At 43.4% G+C, this 20,609-nt stretch overlaps 1 protein-coding gene across 2 annotated transcripts in view; it reads right to left on the reverse strand.

The window, feature by feature from the left end:
• Nucleotides 1-232: 232 nt before the first annotated feature.
• STK3 (serine/threonine kinase 3) overlaps nt 233-20,609 on the reverse strand; it is a 459,940-nt gene continuing 439,563 nt past the window's right edge. The window contains exon 13 of one of the 2 annotated variants that reach the window (XR_010159291.1): nt 233-665. The gene's annotated coding sequence lies outside the window, so the exon portion shown is untranslated. Of the gene's footprint in view, nt 666-17,645; nt 17,696-20,609 lie in introns of those variants that run through there. The other variant, XR_010159292.1, reaches the window with a different exon arrangement.

The following is a 20,609-nucleotide window of genomic DNA, read 5'->3' on the forward strand; positions in this document are numbered from 1 at the left end:
CCTCATCTGTGGCATGCAGGTAATAATAATTTCATGGTTGTTGAGAGGGTTAATGAAGTACTCAGAATAGTGCCTGACACCTCTGAGCATTACAATAAATTGAGCTATATTTATGATCTTAACAAAAAGGATGGTCAGGCTTTAACATCTGTTTGGGTTGCCTTGAAGTCATGAGTTCAAAATGCCTGCCTCCAGTCCCCTCTCTGTGTTAACAACGACAAAGCAGCGTACCTTGTATAAATGGCATATATTTCATTGGGACACTGGATGTTTTCACCCCAGGCACACCAGCTTCTAGAAAGGACCTAGGAACAAGGTGGTTTTGCTGGTCTGATGAGGTTGGAGAGAGCTGCAGGGACAGGCCTTCAGCATGTGGCCTTGTGGCTTCAGAACAAGGGAGCCACAAGTGGGTTCTGTTGCTTCTTGGCTCAGGGCACCTAGCATTTTGAACTCAAGCCAGTCCCAAGGGTTTGGTGATCTCAGCTGAGTCCTCACTGCCAGCCTGAATCCTCTGTCAACTGGAACTGGCTTTGCAGATGCTGCACAAGCTCCTGACAGACTCCATTTGGTTGGATTCCAGGTGGCAAATGTCCCTCTGGGGAGGATTGTGCAAAAGTGTTCCTTCCTCCCAGAAGGAAGGTAGGTTAACCAACAAAGAAGTGTACCTGGAAGAGAGCAAAGGAGGGTGGAAAAGCGGAAGTTAGGCTCTTTTTAATAGTCAAGAGATCCCTTTGAGAGAATGTAGAGACGAGCTTGGGTGAAGCTTGCTCAGTGGGGAGAAGGGAAATGCCTGGTTTGGATCTTTACTGGAGCAAGCACTGACAGCACTTATTGATGGCTTGGATGTGAGGGGTAAGAGAGAGTGGGCTCAAGAATGGCTGCAACACTTTTTTTTGAGACACTGGGTGCTGGCATGCCACTGTCTGCACACTCCCTTTACAGGTTGAGCTGGGGGGCTGTGACCGCTCTGCTGGTCCTGCTTCTGTTATTCTATTGGTCAAAGCTAACCTCCCCAAGGTCAAGACAAATCCACTGCGCTTTAGAAGATCCAGGGTGATGGGCGATACTGTGGGGGGACACTTTTCCCTGAAGTCAAATCTGCATCCACCCAGCATCTAGCTGATTCCCGAGGTGGATTGCCAGGAATGTCCATCCTTCCCCAGATCTAGGGCAAAGGCTGCTTATGGGAGGAGAGCATCCATTTATTTTACCTCAAACAAATTCCTGCAGCACAGGCTTAGAAGCTGGGGTGAAGTGGGGCAAAAGTATGATGCTTCCACCTAAATTCCTATCACACAGTCACAGCTAAGCCCAGGGCTGTGCAGAACAGGCCGCTCCCTTCACTTCCTTAGCCACACCTCTTCCCTGGGTCTGCTCCCACAGCTGGGCACCTCAGCAACCCAGAAGGATAGATATTCTGCAGGTCTAATTTGGGTCAGCAAATTCCCATTTGCAGAAAATCATTTCAGATCTGACAAGAGTTAGTGATCTGTTTCTAAAAAGCTTTGACACAATCATTATCAGTCTCTCTCTCACACACACTCATACCATGTTATCTACAGTCCAGGAAAGGCTCATGCATTCTGAGTGTATACTCCATCCTCTTCACAAACCACTGTAAAATTCTCAAAGCCTACACATGCTTGCAAATAGATCAGCCTTAAATGGAGCAGGGTCTTTGAAGACCCCATGAGTCATGTAGCTAAAATGTCCCCTGGGGAGACCGACTTAGCAGCATGCATTTTTCTATAACAAATCAAGTTCAGAGCTTTCCATGGCACCCAGCTCAATGCCAGAGAAGGTCCATCTATCTCTGGTGGGGAGCCAGTGGTCAGGAAACATATGAGGCTAAATGCTATGCCCTTCACCTGGTGGAAATGCACCCCCAGAAAATCACTTCGCAGAATAACAAGGAGACTCATGCTGCTGGAGTAGAAAGAGCAATGGACAAGGAAGGGGCCCGGGTTCCGGTACAGGCTCTGCCCTTACTGTGCTCCCCCAAGGACCATGCCTACCATCATGGGGCTTTTGTTTCCTTGTCTCTGAAAGGAAAGGGCTAGATCAGATTAAATTAAACAATCACTAAGTACCAGATATGTGCAGGGGAAATGTGCTGTTGGAATGAAAAAAAAGAAAAAAGAAAAAAACAGCCAAATTTCAGCTCCAGTCCTCAAGGAACATGCAGTCTAGTTGCAGTTGGTTAGCCATGGTACTGCTTGGTTAGAACATGAGGCCCCAAGGGGGGCTGAGTGACATTCACCTCTTTGAGATTTAGGAGGCAGAGCCTCCTGGTCTCATCTCATCCCTCCCTGACTTGAGCAGTCTCAGGTTGGAAGTGATGTCACCGCGGAGATTTCACAGCCAGAGGAGGGCCTGAGGACCCCTTCTTCTGCCACTGGCCATTGCTATAGTATGGAGCCTCTAAGTTCATATACCCCACCAGACACTCAAGAGTGCCAGGCAGGATGGGAGGGGAGTACAGATGGTCAAGATGCTGCCCTGGCCTGAGCTGTTGCCCAGCGCTGTTCTCTCTGTCACAGTCAGGCCAAACAGACCTCAGCTGGGAAGCCCGGAGCTGAGAGAAATCTTAGTGAGTTGGTGGGTGTCACTGTCTGCTGGAGGGCCACTGTGGGAGGCAGCGAGCCTGGGGTTCCTGGAGGTATCTCCAGACAGCCTGGAGCCTGGGTAGTGGGACAAGCAGTTTCCTATGAGGCCTCAGGCTGGAGGGTCGTCTTGGCGTTAGGATCCGGCAGATGCTGGGTCTCACATACAGCGCCTCTCACTCCCACTCGCCTGCTTTCCATCAGCCGCCCGCTTCCTTCCACATCTGTGCACTCAGCAGCCGTGGCTACCTATGAATTCCCACTTGGAAGAAGCAGATGGTGATTTATAGCCACTGGCTGCCAACTCCCTCTGGGCCTATCTTGAAGTCCCCTGTCCCTCTCCTTCTGCCTCTCACACTGGGTCTCGGGAGGCCTGCCAGTCTGTTTCCCCGGAGGCTGAGTAAGAGCCCCAATTCCAAGCCATATTTCTCTTCTTTGGTTTCTATTTCCTTAACAGTGACCTCTGTCCAAGGGCAGCATGCCCCAGCATGCGCCTCTCTCCCTCTGCTCTTCCGAACGCAATTATGTGGCTATCACTAGCTTAGTGCCAGGACTTGGATTCCTTTAGCTCTTAGGCTGCTGCTTCTCCATCTTCCCCCACCCCTATGCCAGATTCGTTCTCTGCCCTCCTAGGGAGAGAGGAGGTTGGGGATGCGGGGTGACTCCTGTGGACTACATCTCCCAGAATGCCTCGTATTTGCCTTCCAGCTGGACTTAGCCAATGGGAGGCACCCAGAAGAGGTTAGCAGTTGGGAGGAAAGATAGCTCACGGTATTTCTTCTCACCGATTTTCCACCCTCTCCCTGCTTTGGTGTCATGTACTGGTCTTAGGTGCTGCCCTGCATGACTCCAGTTGCCACCAGTCATCCCCTCCTCCAGAGTTTCCGTTTTTACTGGACCACAATTATACTGTTTTTCTCCTCCTCCCTTTAGCCTTGGGGTAGTAATGACTGCCGCTGTTGCTGGTCCCCAGAGCCTCACCATCCAGGTGCATTCCCACAACTCTGCCCACACCACTGTGAATAGTCTTTTTATGTACGTGTCTGAGCCTTCTGGGGTGAATATTACCATATCGATGCAGTAGTCTTCTAGCTTTCATTTCAGAGTTTGACTCACAGCACTTTAGAAATCATGTAATTTTTTCCCACCAAGATCACTGGAGTGGATGCTTTGCTTTTAATATCACGCTTACTACAAGTTCTAGACGAACGCTAGAAAGGTTAAATTCCTTGATAAAGCCAGGGGAAGAAAAGACACTGTCTCAGAGACAAGATAAAAAGGTCCTACAAGAACAGCAAGAAGTTGTTCCCATGATTGATGACATTCTTGATTCTAACTCCTTGATGAAGAGAAGGGAGGGAGAGCCAGGCTCTGGAAGAAGAGAGTGAGACAGAGTGACCCCAGGTATGCTTATTTTTAAAAGGAAAAAACACCCTGAAAGAAGCCATGTGCCTGCCACCACAAATGAACACATGCTTACTTGTAAATTTTTACTTCAGATCTTTTTAAAAAGAAATAAAACATTACAGAATTAAAATATCTCATGTCCTCACACCAGTCCTGTTCCTCTCCCTCCCTCCCCAGAGCAACCCTATGATGGTTTCCATGTGTCCCAGTTCATGTCTTTATATTTTCACCACACATGAATGTATTGATAAACAATATATAACATTTTTCCATGTTTTTAAATTTGTTTCAAAAAGTGTATCATCCTATACATAATATTCTGCAACTTGCTTTTATTGCTCAAAATTGTGTATTCTAGATCTAGCTATATTGATATATGTAGATTGGCTCCATGCCTTCTAGTTGCTGTACAGTAATTCATCATACAGACTTATTTGTTTTACTCATATCCTCAATTGTGGGCATTTTGTGGTTTTCATTTTTTTTTGTTTCTATAAGCAGTATTTATAAAACATGTACAGGAATTTCCCTAAGATATAACCTAGAAGAGGAGAGTTCAGTCATGGGTACAAGTGTTTTCAATTTTATTAGATGTTACCAAAATTGTTCTTTAAAATGGTTTTTCCTACCTGCTGAATTCCTGTTTCCCTATATTTTCACCAATACTTTGTATTGTTGTGATTTTCTGTTTTTACCAAGCTAATAATGTGCAATTGAATTTCCTTGTTTAAACCAAATACCCTCACTTACTGTTGAGGCCCAGACATCTTTTCATAGGTATATTGGACATTCAGGGTTCTTCTGTGAATTGTTGGCTTATAGTCTTCATTTTTCTATTGGAATCTTTGTCCTTTAAAATAATGACTTAAATAAATTCTTTATATTTTTTGAATTATTAATCCTTTTTAATTTGCTTTTTACTTTTCCAGAAGTTTATAATTTTAACATTTTTCTTTATGATTTCTGACATTACTGTCTTATCTCCATACCATAAAAACATTCTCTTGAGCATTTAGGTCCTTAAGCCATCTGAAGTTTATTTTTAATTGTGGTGTGAGGTAGGGATCTAATGTTTTTGTTTTTGTTTTCCACAGAGGAAGCCAACATACTTATTGAATGGTTCAGTTTGTCCACTAATTTATAACGCCTCCTTTATCATAAACTAAGCTCCATTTTATGGTGGATCTATTTCTGGGCTTTCCATTCTGTTTTACTGATCTATCTGTCTATTCCTGCTCCACCCACCCCCACCTGGCTTCAGCTGAGACTGTCACATAAAACCCATGGCTTTCTATCCTGACTCCCATGTCCAACATCAGCCTCCCCAGTTTTGCCCCACACACATCTACTAGACCTATCTTTCCAAGAGTCATCATTGCCTAATTTATTACGTGCCCACTGTATGCTAGGCAGCATGCCAACTACACATGCATTATTCATTTGTTTGTCACTGCCCTGTAAGTCAATGCCTATTTTGCCAATCGGGACATCAAGGCTCAGAAATTGAGTAACTTTCCCATGTCACACAGTTAGTAAAAGACAAAGTAGAGACTGGAACTCAGGTCTGTCTCCAAAGTGTTGGTGGCTCTCCAGTTCCATTTTCCAGCATTCTCTACCTCTACAATCTGTCCATCTGTAAAATGGGGATATTCATCCCTCCCTCTCAGGGTTGTTATAAGAATTGTGTGAGATTAGATATGTGAAAGCATTTAGCACAATGCCTAGCCCATAGTAAGTATTCAATAATCATCAGCCAAATTTGAATAAGAAGCAGGCAGCAGTTGCTAAAAGTTTTCTTAAAAAGTCAAACCTTACCCCAGCCCATTTATCCTGGCTTTAGAATCCCAGCAGGAGATGAGTGAGTCAGTGGGGGTGAGTGCCTAGGGATAGAAGTAATCTTTGGATCGCTCCCCCTTCCACTCTTCTTCTGGTTAGAGGCTCCCAAGAGCAACAGGAAGACCAGAATATGGGAAGCTGATGAGGATAGGAAACCCTTAGAAATCATACTGAGTCCCTGCTGAACCTCAGAGGCTGCAGGCCAACTGCTGTTCTGAAGTTCTGGACTTGCACAGCAAGCCTGTCTATTGAATGGCCATCACGACCCAGATTTCACATCTCCAGGCACCTGGGGCTGGAGGGGGGTTTCTTCCTCCCTGTTTGGGCTGCCTGGACTAAGGCTATAGCCAGAGTCCCCTTCTCTTTAGTGACTGCCATGTCAACAAGGCAACTGTAGACCTCCCTCAGAGGAGGCAGGTGAGAGAAGACAGCCTTTCGGGGCAACTCTCTGGCTAATGGGAAGCACATTGATGAAGGAAGCCGACTGACTTGAAAAATCCAGCACCAGCATGCAGGCTGCCTTTAAGGCTGGAGGATTATGGCCACTTGCAATTTTCTTGCTAATTAAAGTTTTCGTAGGAAAAGCAAACACATATCTACACATGTATGTATGAACTTGCACGCTGATTGTATTTCAGAAGCAGTGGGCTGAATGCTTTGGTTGCTGGCTTTCTTTGACTCCACCACTCACATCTGCGCTGTGTCATTGACAGCTCTGGCCATGGCCCCAGGGCACTCTGCAGGGGTCAGAATAACAGAGAAAAACAGCAGTGGGGAGGACAGCACACTCTCTCCCTTGTTTGACTTGGAACTCCTGCCTGAGTCTTGCAAGAAGCAATATGTTGAATTTTAAAAGAGGTGAAAACTACGTCAGTTACTGAGAGAGAAATCTGAAAGAGCTATAGCCTATCTTCCTTTGCTGGGATCTGGCCTGGGGTATGGAGGCAGGTGCTCACTGCCACGGGAGTCCTCTGGAAACTGACTTACTTGGAAAGGGCAGGACTTCTCGCTGAAACAGTCTCTGCAGTTTCTCAAAAGTGGGTGGGGATCCTGGGCCCCCATAACATGTCTACATGGTTAAGAAGAATGAGACATCCAACCAGCATTTAGGATTGCAGAGATTTGAAGGAGAAGCAGTTCATTATAGGATCATAAAGGGGCCCCCGTTCCTTGACATGCTAACATGGGAGCACACAGGTTCCCACACAAACCCCTAACACATGGCAGGTGACTTGCATATGCACCCACACCTCCATGGACATGTCCAGGGTTAGGTTAGGTCAAATCTAGGGAATGGCAGCTGCAACCAAACCTGTGTCTCCTGCATTCACAAAAGCGTGTCAGAATGAAGGTAAGTTCCAGTAATGTAACAGCAAAGGAACTCACAATTATCATGCTTGATTGTTTGTCACAGATGAACTGTGATGGTGCCATCTTGGAGGCAGCAGACCTGATTTCCAGCCCTGGTCCTGGCTGTAACTTGGTGACCTTAGGTAGGCCTTCTCAGAACATTGAGCTCTTCATCTGTGAAAGAGTGAGGTTGGGGCTGATGGCCTCAAGGGCACTGGCATAACTAACATTCTCTAGGTCAAGCTCCTATTGTACTTTGCATCACTGGACATGTCTGAGATCCCTGGAAATGAGGATGTACCAGAATTTCCAACTCTCTCACTATTCCTGCTGGGTCCTGCAACCCTTCTCCAATGGAAGTTTTCTGCTCCCTTGATTGCCAAATATCCTCTTCATCGCCATCCCTTCACCCAAATATTCTGTCCTCAGGAAAGGATGTGATAATTGTGTGCCCACTAAGTATCAATTACTAAAGCAGGAGGAAGAATTACCTTTTAACAGAATGAAGCTTTGAACCAAAGGAGTGAAGCCCTAATTGCATAATTGCAGCTGGTGAGTTGAAGGCGAAGGTATTTGGGAGTTAGGACCCTAACTACATAGATGCCTATCCTATTGCTGAAGCCTAAAACGCCACATTAGCAACTAAGTTCTTTTACTATTAAGGATCTTCTCCCCACAAAAGCAATGTGTTAAGATTCAGCAGTCATTTAAGGCCTTGGTAGGAGGGAGTTTTTTGGATCTTTTTTTGTGTATTTTTAATACGGGGGTTCAGGGGAGGTGAGTGTGAAGGCTGGGCAGAAGGCTAGGTGGTTTAGCAGCTGGAGGATGTAAGATGAATGTCCTGAAGGGGAAAAAAACAAAGGGCAGGCCTGGGATTCCAGAAAATAAGTTTCATGTGCCCTACAATTGTGATGAGGGTCTGCCTTGCACTGGGAGCTCCCTTGCAGGGAGGAGGAGGGGCCCAATAAAGAAATCAGAAGGAATTCTAGACATGTTAGAGCAGTGCAGCCCTCAGTGATAAAACAAGAGGCTCTGTTGAGTCACTCCATGGAGACGGGAAGTACCCCCACCCAAAATTTTGTTCAAATTTTAAGACTGATGACACCACCCATGCACCAAGAGGGTATTAAAGAGGTTTATTGCTCAAGTAATGAGGTTTTCTAGGGAGAGCAGGGCAAGCTCCCAAGCACATCTGAAATGTGGCTTGGGCTTTCATGGTGCCTATGGGGTGGGGATGGGGTGAGGGTTCCTGCTTGTGGGCAAAGGTTTATGTGTTGTGTGGCTTCAATTCCTGCTAGTGCTAAAGGAAGGTGAGCCCAGGCATTCTCACCTACCTGCACAGATATGGGGCAGAAGGGGTGGGATGGATGGGGCCTCACAGTCAGACATCAAAAATGGGATTTTGATTTTTTTTTTTTTTTACAAGCTGGGAAGCAGCAACAGATCCAGTTTGTCTCTAAGGCCCATCAAGCCTCTCCCTAACACCAGTAGCCCCCGGGAACCCTGGGCCTCCCAGGTCTTTAATGTTTGTTGGGTGGGGGCTGAAGTGACTTCAGCATTCTCAGGCCAGTGGACTGGGAACTTTCATTCTTTTAGGAACTAGAGAGGCCTGTTAAAAATATATCCTAACTCCACAGACCCCCTGACCTCTGCAGTGTGTGTGTGTGTGTGTGTGTGTGTGTGTGTGTGTATCCTTAGAGAACACTGGCTTTAACACTGATCCCAAGCTTCAGAGTCTTGCATAATGAAATGACTGGGCATCTTAATCAGAACAGACTCAACTTATGCCTGAAAAGCCGAAATATGCTAGAGAGGACTGGGTGGTAGCTCCATAGGTAAGGACCATCATCTCCCAGCTACTCAGCAAGTGCACATAAACCCAAGGTAGGACTAAAACCAAGAAGACACAGTGGGGTGTCAGCACAAATGTGTGCCAGCCTTCTGAGCTGGACTCAGGGGCCACACATCATCCAGGAATGCTGACATTACCTCTCTTGTTCTTGGAACCAGCTCCCCTTTGCATAAGGTTCAGAGCCAGATAAAATGTAAGCTTGTCTACTTAGAGTCACAGTTTTGAAATTGTAAATGGTATCAAGGAGATGAGGTCTTGGGATCCAAACAAGTCAGGTTAAATCCCATCTGGATGATCTTTGGTTGTTTTCTTTACACCCGAGTCTCAGTTTCCTCACCTGAAAAATGCAGATGCTAGGACCATACAAAATATTGTAAAATGTAGGGGTATTATATGTGAAAGACTTTGCCTAGAGTAGGCACTTAACACTTACACTATATTTTAGGAAAGAGATTGGGAGCTCTGGTAAGATCTCAGACCACTGGACCCAAAATGTTCTTAGGATGTTGAAGGTCCCATAGGAGCACCCAGGACAGAAAAGAAACAAAACTTACTACATTGTTACATGGTTGTTTGTGCCTGCAGGACAAGACTTGATCTTGTTATTCATTGCATCCCCAGGGCCCAGCATAAAGCCACTTGTGTAGTAGGTGCTCGATAAACATTTGCCGAACTGGTGAAGTGGTAACTGGTTTATCCATCCCTCTGATCCCATCCAGTAAGGACGAGAAAGAGAAATTAACACATATCAAATACTTGCTATGTGTACTTCCCTGCACATAACATAATTTCACTCTCACAACACTGAGTTAAGTATTTATGGTCCCATTTTAACAGATGAGGAAAACCGAGGCTCCAAGAGCTTTGAAATAATACTCCTAAGGTTAACTAGCTAGTGAGTGCTGGAGCAGGGCTTTCATTCGAAAGCACATGTTCTTTGTAGGCTGCTGGATCGCAAGTGCAGTAGGAGAAAGCACAAGGGCGGCACATCAGAGGGGAGCCAGCAGCAGGAATGTCACTCTGATATTTTCTTCTTCAAACATTCAACTCTCCTCAGCAAAAACACTTCCCAGATGCTTCCAGGACCTGGCAAGTCTTCAGTCACAAAGCTAGGGATAGTCCCCACACCTGCAGGAGAACAGAACTTTAGAGGCTGACCCCTCAAGATTATGCTTTTTAACTTGTCTAAGGGCCACTGCTGGAACCTTCGTCTCAGTTGCATTGAGGGCTCTAAGGCTACATGAGACAGTACTTTTACCCTATACCAAGTCCTAGGACATAGGACATAGTGGTGTTATGGCTTGAATTGTCTCTCCCCAAATTGCGTGTTGAAGTCTGAACCCCTAGTACCAGTGGAAAGTGACCTTATTTGGAAATATGGTCTTTGCAGATCTAATCAAGTTAAGATAAAGTCATACTGAGTGGGATCAGGGGGAGGGGGGTCCTTAAACCGAATATGACTAGTGCCCTTTTAAGATGAGGGAAATGTGGACACAGACACCCACACAGGGAGAACACCATGTGAAGACAGAGGCAGAGGTTGGAGTAATGCAGTTGCAAGGCATGGAATATGAAGGATTGCCAGCTGCCATCAGAAGCTAGGCAAAGGCAAGGAAAGAGTCTCAGACTCTGGGTCTTAGAGGGAACATGGCCTGCTGACACCTTCATTTCAGACTTTTAGCCTCCAGAACTGTGGGAGAATCCATTTCTGTTGCTTTAAGCCACCCAGTTTGCAGTACTTTGTTAAGGAACCCTGGGAAACTAATGCAGAGGGCTCTTCAGGGCAGCCTCCAAGTTCCAGAGCCTTATGCCTCAGCCATCAGCTGGGGAGGCCCACAGACTCCAACAGCCAGGACGCCACAGCTCCCCGGCCCCTCCACCCACTCCTGTGAGACGACGCAGACTTCAGCTCCAAACCCAGCTCTGCCCAGTGGGGTTTTTTGTTGTTATTTTTCCTAGGCTTTTCTACCTGAACACCCAGTGGTTTTTTGTGTTTTTTTTTCCTTAACTCTTGGCTCTGAACATCCTTCACTGATGTGAGAGATAATACAAACAGCTTTCTGTTAACATAAGCACCAACATCCTCGCTACTATTTATCCACTTCCACATTGTAGGCAGAGGGTCCAGAACATTGGCTCCGCTTCAGTCTGGGGAACAGAGGCTCTGGAGACTTCGTGCTGTGCACCAGGAGGAGGCAGAGCAGGATAATGAGAAGAGCATGGGTTGTGAACTCTAACAATTCACAGTCTAGCGCTGCTCCCTTCCAGCTGCGTGGCTTTGGGAAAGCGCTTGGTCTCTAAGCCTGGTGTCCTCATTTACAATGTGAGAAAAATAACACCATGCCCTGAGGTTATGATGAGAATTGAATGAGATAATGTGCATGAAGTAACTGATAAATATTATCAGTCTTACTCTGGTCATAATGGTTGCTATTATTTCTTCTTTATAATTAACTTCCCTGAAATGGAATTTCACCATGAATTAAAGCACTGTAGGAGGGGAAAGACAGAGAGAGTCAGATGAGGGGAAGGAAATTCGCTGGGTCTGCCCAGCCTATATTGTGATTATTTGAGAACAGCCCCTCCCACCAGAGTTGGTGCTCCATAAATGGCAGTTATTATTCTTGCTTTTTTTGTGATTGCTGTTTATGAGTTTCTGTTTCTGAGCCATATCAGTGCCCTTAACATCTCCTTCTGTGTCCGAGCCAGATGATTGGATCTTTTTCCCAATCTCTACCCTCCTGTAACAGGATTCTAGATCCACATTCTTTTCCATGTAAAGTGCATTTCCTCCCACTGTGGGCACAGTGTGCTTTCTACATGACTTGGTTTGGCCAATGAAATGTCATCAGTCATGACATTTACTTATGGTCTGGCTTATTCTCTTACATTCCTGATAATGTCTATTGAACATGTGTGTGCTGGGCATTGAGCTAAATGTTCTTATTGGATCATCACAACTGTGTAAGGCAGGTACTATTTTCATGCCAATTTTTAGATTAAAAACTGAGGCCTAGAGAGATAATTAACTTGCCCCAAGTCAACACTGTAATGGACCCAGGACTGAACCCAGGCAGTCAGCTTGCCTGACCATGTCGCTTCACCATGCTGCCTCACCGCTGGAGGAAGGTGGTAGAAATTCCTTCTGCCCAAAGACACAAAAGGTAATATCTGCTTCGTTTCTTTCCTTTTTTTTGTGAATGTCTTATATAACTTATCCTGTCATCCTTATGACCACACAGGAGTTTTATAGATGAGGAAACAGGATCAGAAAACCTAAGTGGCTTGCCGAAGTCACACAACTAGTAAGTAGCAGAGATGGGATTTGATCTCAGATTTTGAATATTGGACTCCAAAACCTATATTCTTTCCATCTTTCCACCATACCACACTGTCTCCTCCCATTGCATATTGCTGATTTATGGAGGCCTCTGTTTTTCTAGATCTGAAATGGAATGACCAGTCTAGAATCTAAAATCTAGATACCCACCCACAATGGAGAAGTGTGAAAACAGTAGCATTCATGTCGAGGCTTGATCAAGAGTTTATGTGAAGCAAACGTTTGTATTATATTTCAGAAGCGTGATGAAGGGAACGTTTTACAGGTTTTAGAAAGTGCAGAAGGTTGAGGATCAGTGAAGATCAAGCACTGGAATGAAAAAGCATCCTGGGAGAAGCATGGCAGAGATGCAGGCTGTCTGGTCTGAACAACTGAGGGGTGGGTACAGGTGAGCTAAGCTGATCTGGCCATGGAAAGAGGCCGTCTGTCTAAGCCAACAGTCCAGGTACCAACCACTCATATCTGGTGGCTTTACAGAATGGACAGCCAAGGCCCAGGCATTAGATAGAGTGCCCGAGTTCTCTTCCAACCCATTTATTCTACAAACATTCACCAGATAAGCCAGGCAGTCTGAAACATTAGTTCAAATGTGAACATTGATTTCTGGCAGTAGCTTAGCCCTGCACATGGCAGTGGACTATGTGCACTGTGTACCTGGCTAAACACTTTAGTAAATAGATCCTTCCTGCCTTTGGGTGCAGTCAGTCCTGGAGAGCAAATGCTTCTTCCTCAGGAATTTTGCATGCAGTGTGTGAAAAACATCAGCTAAAACAGATCCAAGGCTGCAACTAAACCTTCTCCTAGAATTTAGCTCTCTACCATGGATGTGGGAAGAACTCAGGATATATTAAGTAAAATAAGTACTGTGTAAACTACATTTCATGAGAATGCAGGAAAAAATGAAAATAATATCCAGATTTCCTTGTATATACATAAAGATACTCTGGAAGGTTACAGGAGAAGCTAGAGGGGCTAAAGAAGGTTGGTAGGAATGGAATAAATGGAAGTCAGGGTGGCAGGAAGACCCTATTACATACCTTAAATTTTTTTATTTTCAAAATTATTAGGCTGGGCATGATGGCTCACACCTGTAATCCCAGCACTTTGGGAGGCCAAGGTGGGAGGATCACTGGAGCCGAGGAGTTCAAAAATAGCCTGGGCAACATAGTGAGACCCTGTGTCTACAAAAAAACAAACAAACAACAACAAAAAAACTATTAGCCAGGCATGGTGGCTCATGCCTGTAGTCCCTGCTACTTGGGAGGCTCAGGGAGGATTGCCTGAGCCCAGGAGGTTGAGGCTGCAGTGAGCCATTATCATGCTACTGTACTCCAGCCTGAGTGAGAGAGCAAGAAGCTGTTTCCAAAAAAAAAAAAAAAAAAAAAAAAAAACCTATTATACTTAGCTAGTGCAATAAGACAAGAAAAAGAAATGGAAGGCATACAGGTTGGAAAGGAATAGATAAAACTCTCTGTCTTCAGAGATGGCATGAATATCTACCTAGAAAATTCCAAATTATTTAAAAACTGATCCTTTCTTGGAGACCCTTTTGTAGAGTAGAATTTTAACATACAGATTCATTTAATACTACTATAATCAGGATACTGAACTGTTTCATCACCTGTAAAAGCCCTGCTGTGCCCTTCCTTTATAGTCACTGCTTCCCCAGGCCTTAATCCCTGGAAACCACTGATCTATTCTCCATTCTAATAATTTTGTCTTTTCAAGAATGTCATGTCAATGGAATCATGTACTATGTACCCTTTTGCAACTTTTTTTTTTTACTCAACATAATATCTTTGCATTCATCCAAGTTGTTGCATGTACCAAAAGCCCATTCCTTTTCATTACTGAAAACTCTTCCATTGTATGGATTATAGATGCAACACAGATGTCCTTCTTTCATCTACTGGAGAACATTTGGTTTGTTTTCAGATTGGGACAATTATAAATAAAGGTACTTATTATATGATATTATAAATATTCATGTATAGGTTTTTGTGTATGCATACATTTTTATTTCTCTGGAGTAGATACACAGGGGTGGGGTTATTGGGATGTAAGTATATGTTTAACTTCATGAAAAACTGTGAAACAACTTTTCACTGGGGCTATCCCATTTTGCATTCCCACCAGCAATGTATGAGCATTTTAGTTGTTCCATATCCTTGTCAGCACTTGGTGCTATCAGTATATATTTCTAGAGACATTCTAACAGGGGTTGTAGTGGTATCTTGTAGTGGTTTTAATTTGTATTTCCCTAATGGCTAATTTTATCAAGCATCTTTACATGTGTGTATTTGTCATTTTTATTTCCACTTTGGCGAAATGTCTGTTAATGTCTTTTGCTCATTTTAAAACTGGGTTGTTTGCTGTCTTACTGTTGAGTTTTGAGAATTCCTTCTATATTCTGGATACAAGTCCTTTGTCAGATACGTGATTTGCAAATATTTTCTCCTAGTCTGTAGTTTGGCTTTTCATTCTCTTAGCTGTGTCTGTCTCAGAGCACAAGTTTTCAATTTTGATGAAGTCCAACTCATCATTTATAAAAAAGATTATATTTTAATACCATGTCTAAGGGCTCATTGCCAAACCCAAGGTCGCATAGATTTTTTCCTATGTTTCCTTCTCAAAATTGTTTAGTTTATGCATTGCATTTAGATTTATGTTCTGAGTTAATTTTTGCTTAAGGGCTGATGTTTAGATGGAGATTCAGCTTTTGCATATAGATATCCAATTGTTCCATCTACTCTAAAGGGAAGAGAATGTACATTACTTTACTTCCCTCCCAGTACAAAGATATTTAGAGTTCAATGGAAAACACATGTTTATAACTTAAGAGTGAAATATCTCTTAAAAAATATCCAACATCCAATTGCTTGCAATTAACTTAGGCGAGAGTGTATGATTTGTGAGGAATAGATGTAACCGGTAGCCAGGAACCTGGGTTAAATGTCTCATAACACCATGTTTTATAACATATGACTCAATGATCTTCAACCTATTTTGCTTGTCGATTCCTTAATTTTGAAAAATAAACTTTTACCATTGACATCTTTTCCTTCTTTCTTTTGCCAGTCTCACCACACTGGGCTCTTTGGTGTTCCTTGAACATGCTGGGCACGTTCCTTCCCTCTTTCAGGGCCTTGCATTACCTGGAAGACTCTTCTTCCAGATATCTGCTAATGCTGTCATTTTAGACATCAACTTCTCAGTGAGGCCTAGCCTGGCCACGTTAATGAACACAGCAATCAATTCCCCTTAACCTTATCTACCTTCCCTCCCAGCACCTCTCATCCAATAAGGTGATATGATACTCACCAGCACCCATTTAAAAAATGCATCAACATTGCTATTTGTTAGGAGTCAGAATCTTATATTAATTCTTTTTCCCCTTGATTTCATATTTGAATTTCACTTCTTCGGCAGAATTTAAATTTTATGTAATTTATTTTATGCATGGAAGTTTTTATATTAACTCTGTAATATTTATTTGCAGCCAAATAGAAATTTCAATACATTATTTTTAGGAATCATAAAGTTCCAAATGTTAAACATTTTCTTCTGAATTGAATTATTGAATTATTATTATAATATTAATAGTAAATGTCTAATTAAAGACAAATATATTATAAATTTTCATAATAATTATACTAAAAACATTCATTGAAAATATAAGAAAAAAAAACCTCATGCACAACTTCTGTGTCCTGTTAAACCATCCAGCACTGTGAGCACTGGAAAAAGTAATTTGGGGCACTTCCCTCTTATGGGCCAATAGGTTTAAAGGCCCACACCCAACTCTGCCATCCTGAGAGCTGCTTCTTGCTTTCTCAGGCTGGGGCAGTTCCAGCCTCTTGGTGGTAATCAGCAGGGACATGGACAAGGTGTGAGTCTCAGGGACTTCCAGCCTCAGCCACTCCCCTGTAGTCGAGGCTTTGCAGAATGTGGATACTGCAGGCCTCAGGGAGGGAAACGTGTTTCTTTAGCAGCTAGTAAGGTTGAAGCTCCACTGCTCTCTCCTGCCTCTTGTGGGGAAGCCGTGAATGTAGGGACATAAGAGTAGAGGCTGTGCCCCTACCTGCCAGGTGCCCAGTTGACTTCAAGAGGTGTCTCCAGCAGTGCCACATACAGTCATATCTCCTTCAGATCCAGAGGAGAGAGGAGGAAAAGAAGCAAGACAGCTTCAGAGAGAACACGGGTTTAAGAATGAGTTGTGTTTCACTGAACTCATTTAGGAAACAATGGATTTAGATAGCAAGAGGTTACGGGGGAACCGAGGAACTGACCCCACAGCCCCATTCACATCCAGCTAAGACATCACCCTGAGGTCTGTTCCTTTGCAAGCATCCACCTTTCTCTACAGTCAAGAGCTGAACAAAGACCTCCAGCACTTGGCTTCTTGAAGAGTTACTTTGTCACCTTTTTAAATGCCTCAGAACACTCTACTTGCCTCTCGTTCTACTAGCTTTATCCTATACGTTTCAGGATCAATGTCATTCGGTGGTTAAGACTTAGGTCTCAGAGTCACACAGATCTGGGCTTATACTGTAACTGTGCTGCTTACTATCTGTGTGACTTGGGCAAATTATTTACATTTCCTAAGCTTTGATTTCCTCATCTCTAGGATGGATAAAAGAATAGTATTTGGATTGTGAGTATATGAGGAATGTGTGCAAAGCACTTAACATACTGCCTGATACACAGTGTGAATACGTGTGAATAAATGATAGCTGTTTTTATCAACCTCCTCTCCTCCTTCTCTTCCTCCCCGCTTCCTTATCATCATCATGATTATTATTAATTTCAGGCTCCAGTCCCTTCTCTGGCTGCTTTCATATTGGAAGGGCCCAGGATGCAAACACCACTGATCCAGCATCACCTGCAAATATCTGTCCTGCCTACAAAACACAACTCTCCACATGGCCCCTCCCTCATCATGAAGCATCTCTTCACCAGATGGGCTTTGGCCTCCTTGATCCCCATGGGCCTTTTGCAATCCTTTCAAAGCTCAGAAATAATTAATAGTATGAAAACCCCACTGAGAACCCTGTGGTGTTTGGGGTGGGGAGGAAGCTAGGGCAGACCCAGGGTCCCAGGAAGTTCCAAGCCTTGGCTGCTGGAGGCACCAAGGATCCCAGGCCTGTGGGTTCACTTGATGTCGGTCTCAGATAATCTGCTTCTCACCTAGCTCAGATAGGGGGTTAGGGGAAGCATGGTTTGGGTAAGCCAAGCAATTCAAGGGTTAATACCTAAGAGGTCTCCAGAATCATTAAAGGCTCTGAATTCTCAGTGGCTGAAAAGCTCCTGCAAGGAAAAATAACCTTCGTGAAAATATGTTAAACTCAAAAGTTGATTTATTATACTCCCAATAACGGACTGATCTGTTTGCTTCAGTGCCCTAAGTATAGCAGCTAAAGTTCACAAATACTATTTGACCTTTACAGAATAATTAGCTTAAAACAATTATTAGCACGTTTCTTTTCAGGCTCTGTAGTATTAGATAATGCAATCACTCCACTCAAAAACTTTGTTCTTTATTGTTACTTCAAATCAGCCAAATGTTGCAGAAACCTACACCAGGCTCACAGATTGCTCCCACACTGTGCTGACCATCTTGGTTTGCAATGACCTGTGGTGCAGCTTGGAATCCTCCCCAACCCCACTCCTTCTTCAAGTGCTCAGGGACTAGAGGACCGGACACAGCAGATCCAGAAGTCACAGGTGCAGGGTCACCCACAGCACACTCTCCTCCCCAGGATAATCAGACCCTTGAGATCTTTCATTCTTAAAACAAAATTATTATAAAAGGCAACATGTGTTCATTGTAGAAAATTGGAAATACACAGAAAAGCAAAATAGAACTACCATATGTTCCAGCAATCCCACTTCTGGGTATTTATCCAAAAGAATTGAAATCGGGATCTTGAAGAGATGCTAGAACTCCCATGTTCATTGCAGCACTATCCACAATAGCAAAGATATGGAAACAACACAGATGTCCGTAAACAGAGGAATGGATGAAGAAAATGTGGTAATTACATACAATGTAATATTGTTTAGCCTTAATAAAGGAGGAAATTTCACAATATGGGACAACATGGATGAATCTTGAGGACACCATGCTAAGAGAAACAAACAAATCAAAGAATGACAAATACTGTGTGATTCCACTTTATGAGGTATCTAAAATAGTCAAATTCATAGAGTCAAAAAATGGTGGTTACCTGAAGCTGGGTAGGGTTAGGGGGTGGTGCAGATGTGGAGTTACTAATTAACAGGTGTAAATTTTCAGTTAAGCAAGGTGAATACGCTCTACGTTCCTCTGTACCCACAGTCAACAATAATGTATTGTACACTTATTACGGGGATAGAAATCATGTTAAGTGTTCTTACCACAATAAAATAAATTTTAAAAAGGAAAAGCAAAAAATAGAAAATACAGCTCACAATCTTATTACCCAGAGATAACCACCGATAACACTTTGATGTCATCTACTTACCTTTTTATAAACTTTTAAAAAATCCTCTATTGTAGGACACTCAAGTGATGTTCAGTGTCCTGTTAAGCAATTCTTTGCTGAAACTAACATTTTTTCTCACATCTATTATTACCTTAGAATAGATGTTATTTCGAGGAATGCCATTTCTGAGTCAGAGTCTGCACATTTTAAAAACTTTTTATTCAAGTTGGCCTCCAGAAAAATCCTATTTACTCTTCTTTCAGCAATGTATGGATTACCTGTTTTCCTCAGACCCTCACTAGTACCAGAAATTGTAACTTTTTAAAAAGGTGATAGTTTAATCCATGAAAAATTTGCATTTCTTTGATTATTAGAAAAGTTGAGCATGCTTTCATGGGATTTTGGGTCCTTTGCATTTCTTCATTTGTAAATTATCTGTTTATGTCTGTTGTTCATGTTCTCATTGGGTATTCTTTATCATTTTCTTGTAGGTTATCTTATAACAAGAAAGTCAATCTTCTTTCTATCACATAAGTTCCAAATACTTCCCTCAGGTTGTTGTGTTTATTTTATTTTAATTAATTAATTTCTCTCTCTCCTTTTTTTTTTTTTTTTTTTGAGATAGTTTCGCTCCTTTTTCCCAGGCTGGAGTGCAATGGCGCAATCTCGGCTCACTGCAACCTCCACCTCCCAGGTTCAAGTGATTCTCTTGCCTCAGCCTCCCGAGTAGCTAGGACTACAGATGCCCACCACCATGTCCGGCTAATTTTTGTATTTTTAGTAGAGACGGGGTTTCACCACGTTGGCCAGGCTGGTCTCAAACTCCTGACCTCAGGTGATCCACCTGCCTCAGCCTCCCAAAGTGCTGGGATTACAGGCGTGAGCCACCACATGTGGTCTATTGTGTGTATTTTAATTTTACCATTTTGTTGACCCACATTTTTACTCCAGGGGCCCTGAGATCTGCATTTCCACCCTGTGATGGGGCTCCTACCACTTCTTTCAATCTTAACTGTAGATTCACTTCACTGATCATTTAATTGATAGCTCTGGATCAATTTCCTTTTCCATATTTAATCCGGGCATTAAACAGACATACGTGACTCATTTGCCAGGTGCAGGCACTTGGGTTAGGGGATAGAGCAGATTAATTCTAGTCCGCAATGTCTCCTGTGAGGTTCGGGAGAAAAAGCCTGGTGGGAAACCACAGGGTTGGGAGTCAGTTCTTAGGGAATGGCTACAGCTCTGTGCTGGGCATTTTGTCTATTGTCCGTCACTTAACTCTCACACCTTTTGAGGTAGGTGTTACTGTCCCCATTTTACAGATGAGTACATGGAGGCTAAAAAAGTTTCACTCACTTAACCTAAAGTCAACCAGTTGTTAAGCAGCAGAATAGGACCCAGCCCAGTGCTCCCTGCCCTCTACACAGGCTCTGGGGATGGTGCTTGCAGCAAACTTGAGGCCAATGAAGGTGAATGAGGTGGTCATGTAGATACATGGCTGGATCCTACCTTTATTTCAAAGTTTGATATTTTGTACATCATAGATTTTCCATTCATTTTGCTTTTTAAAATTAAATTGCATTAAAATATTATTTATCTTGAGTGTTGAGTTTTTTGTCACCTCCCCCCACTTAAATTTTGTGCCCAAGAGATTGTTTCATTTACCTCACTCTAAAGGGGAAGGACCTCCATCCTTTTCAAAGAAAAATAGTTGGGGACCTAGGAGGTGGTGGGCTGGGGAGCTGAGTGCAGAC

Source organism: Pan troglodytes, chromosome 7 (assembly GCF_028858775.2).
Source record: "Pan troglodytes isolate AG18354 chromosome 7, NHGRI_mPanTro3-v2.0_pri, whole genome shotgun sequence".
NCBI classification, from domain to species: Eukaryota; Metazoa; Chordata; class Mammalia; order Primates; family Hominidae; genus Pan; species Pan troglodytes.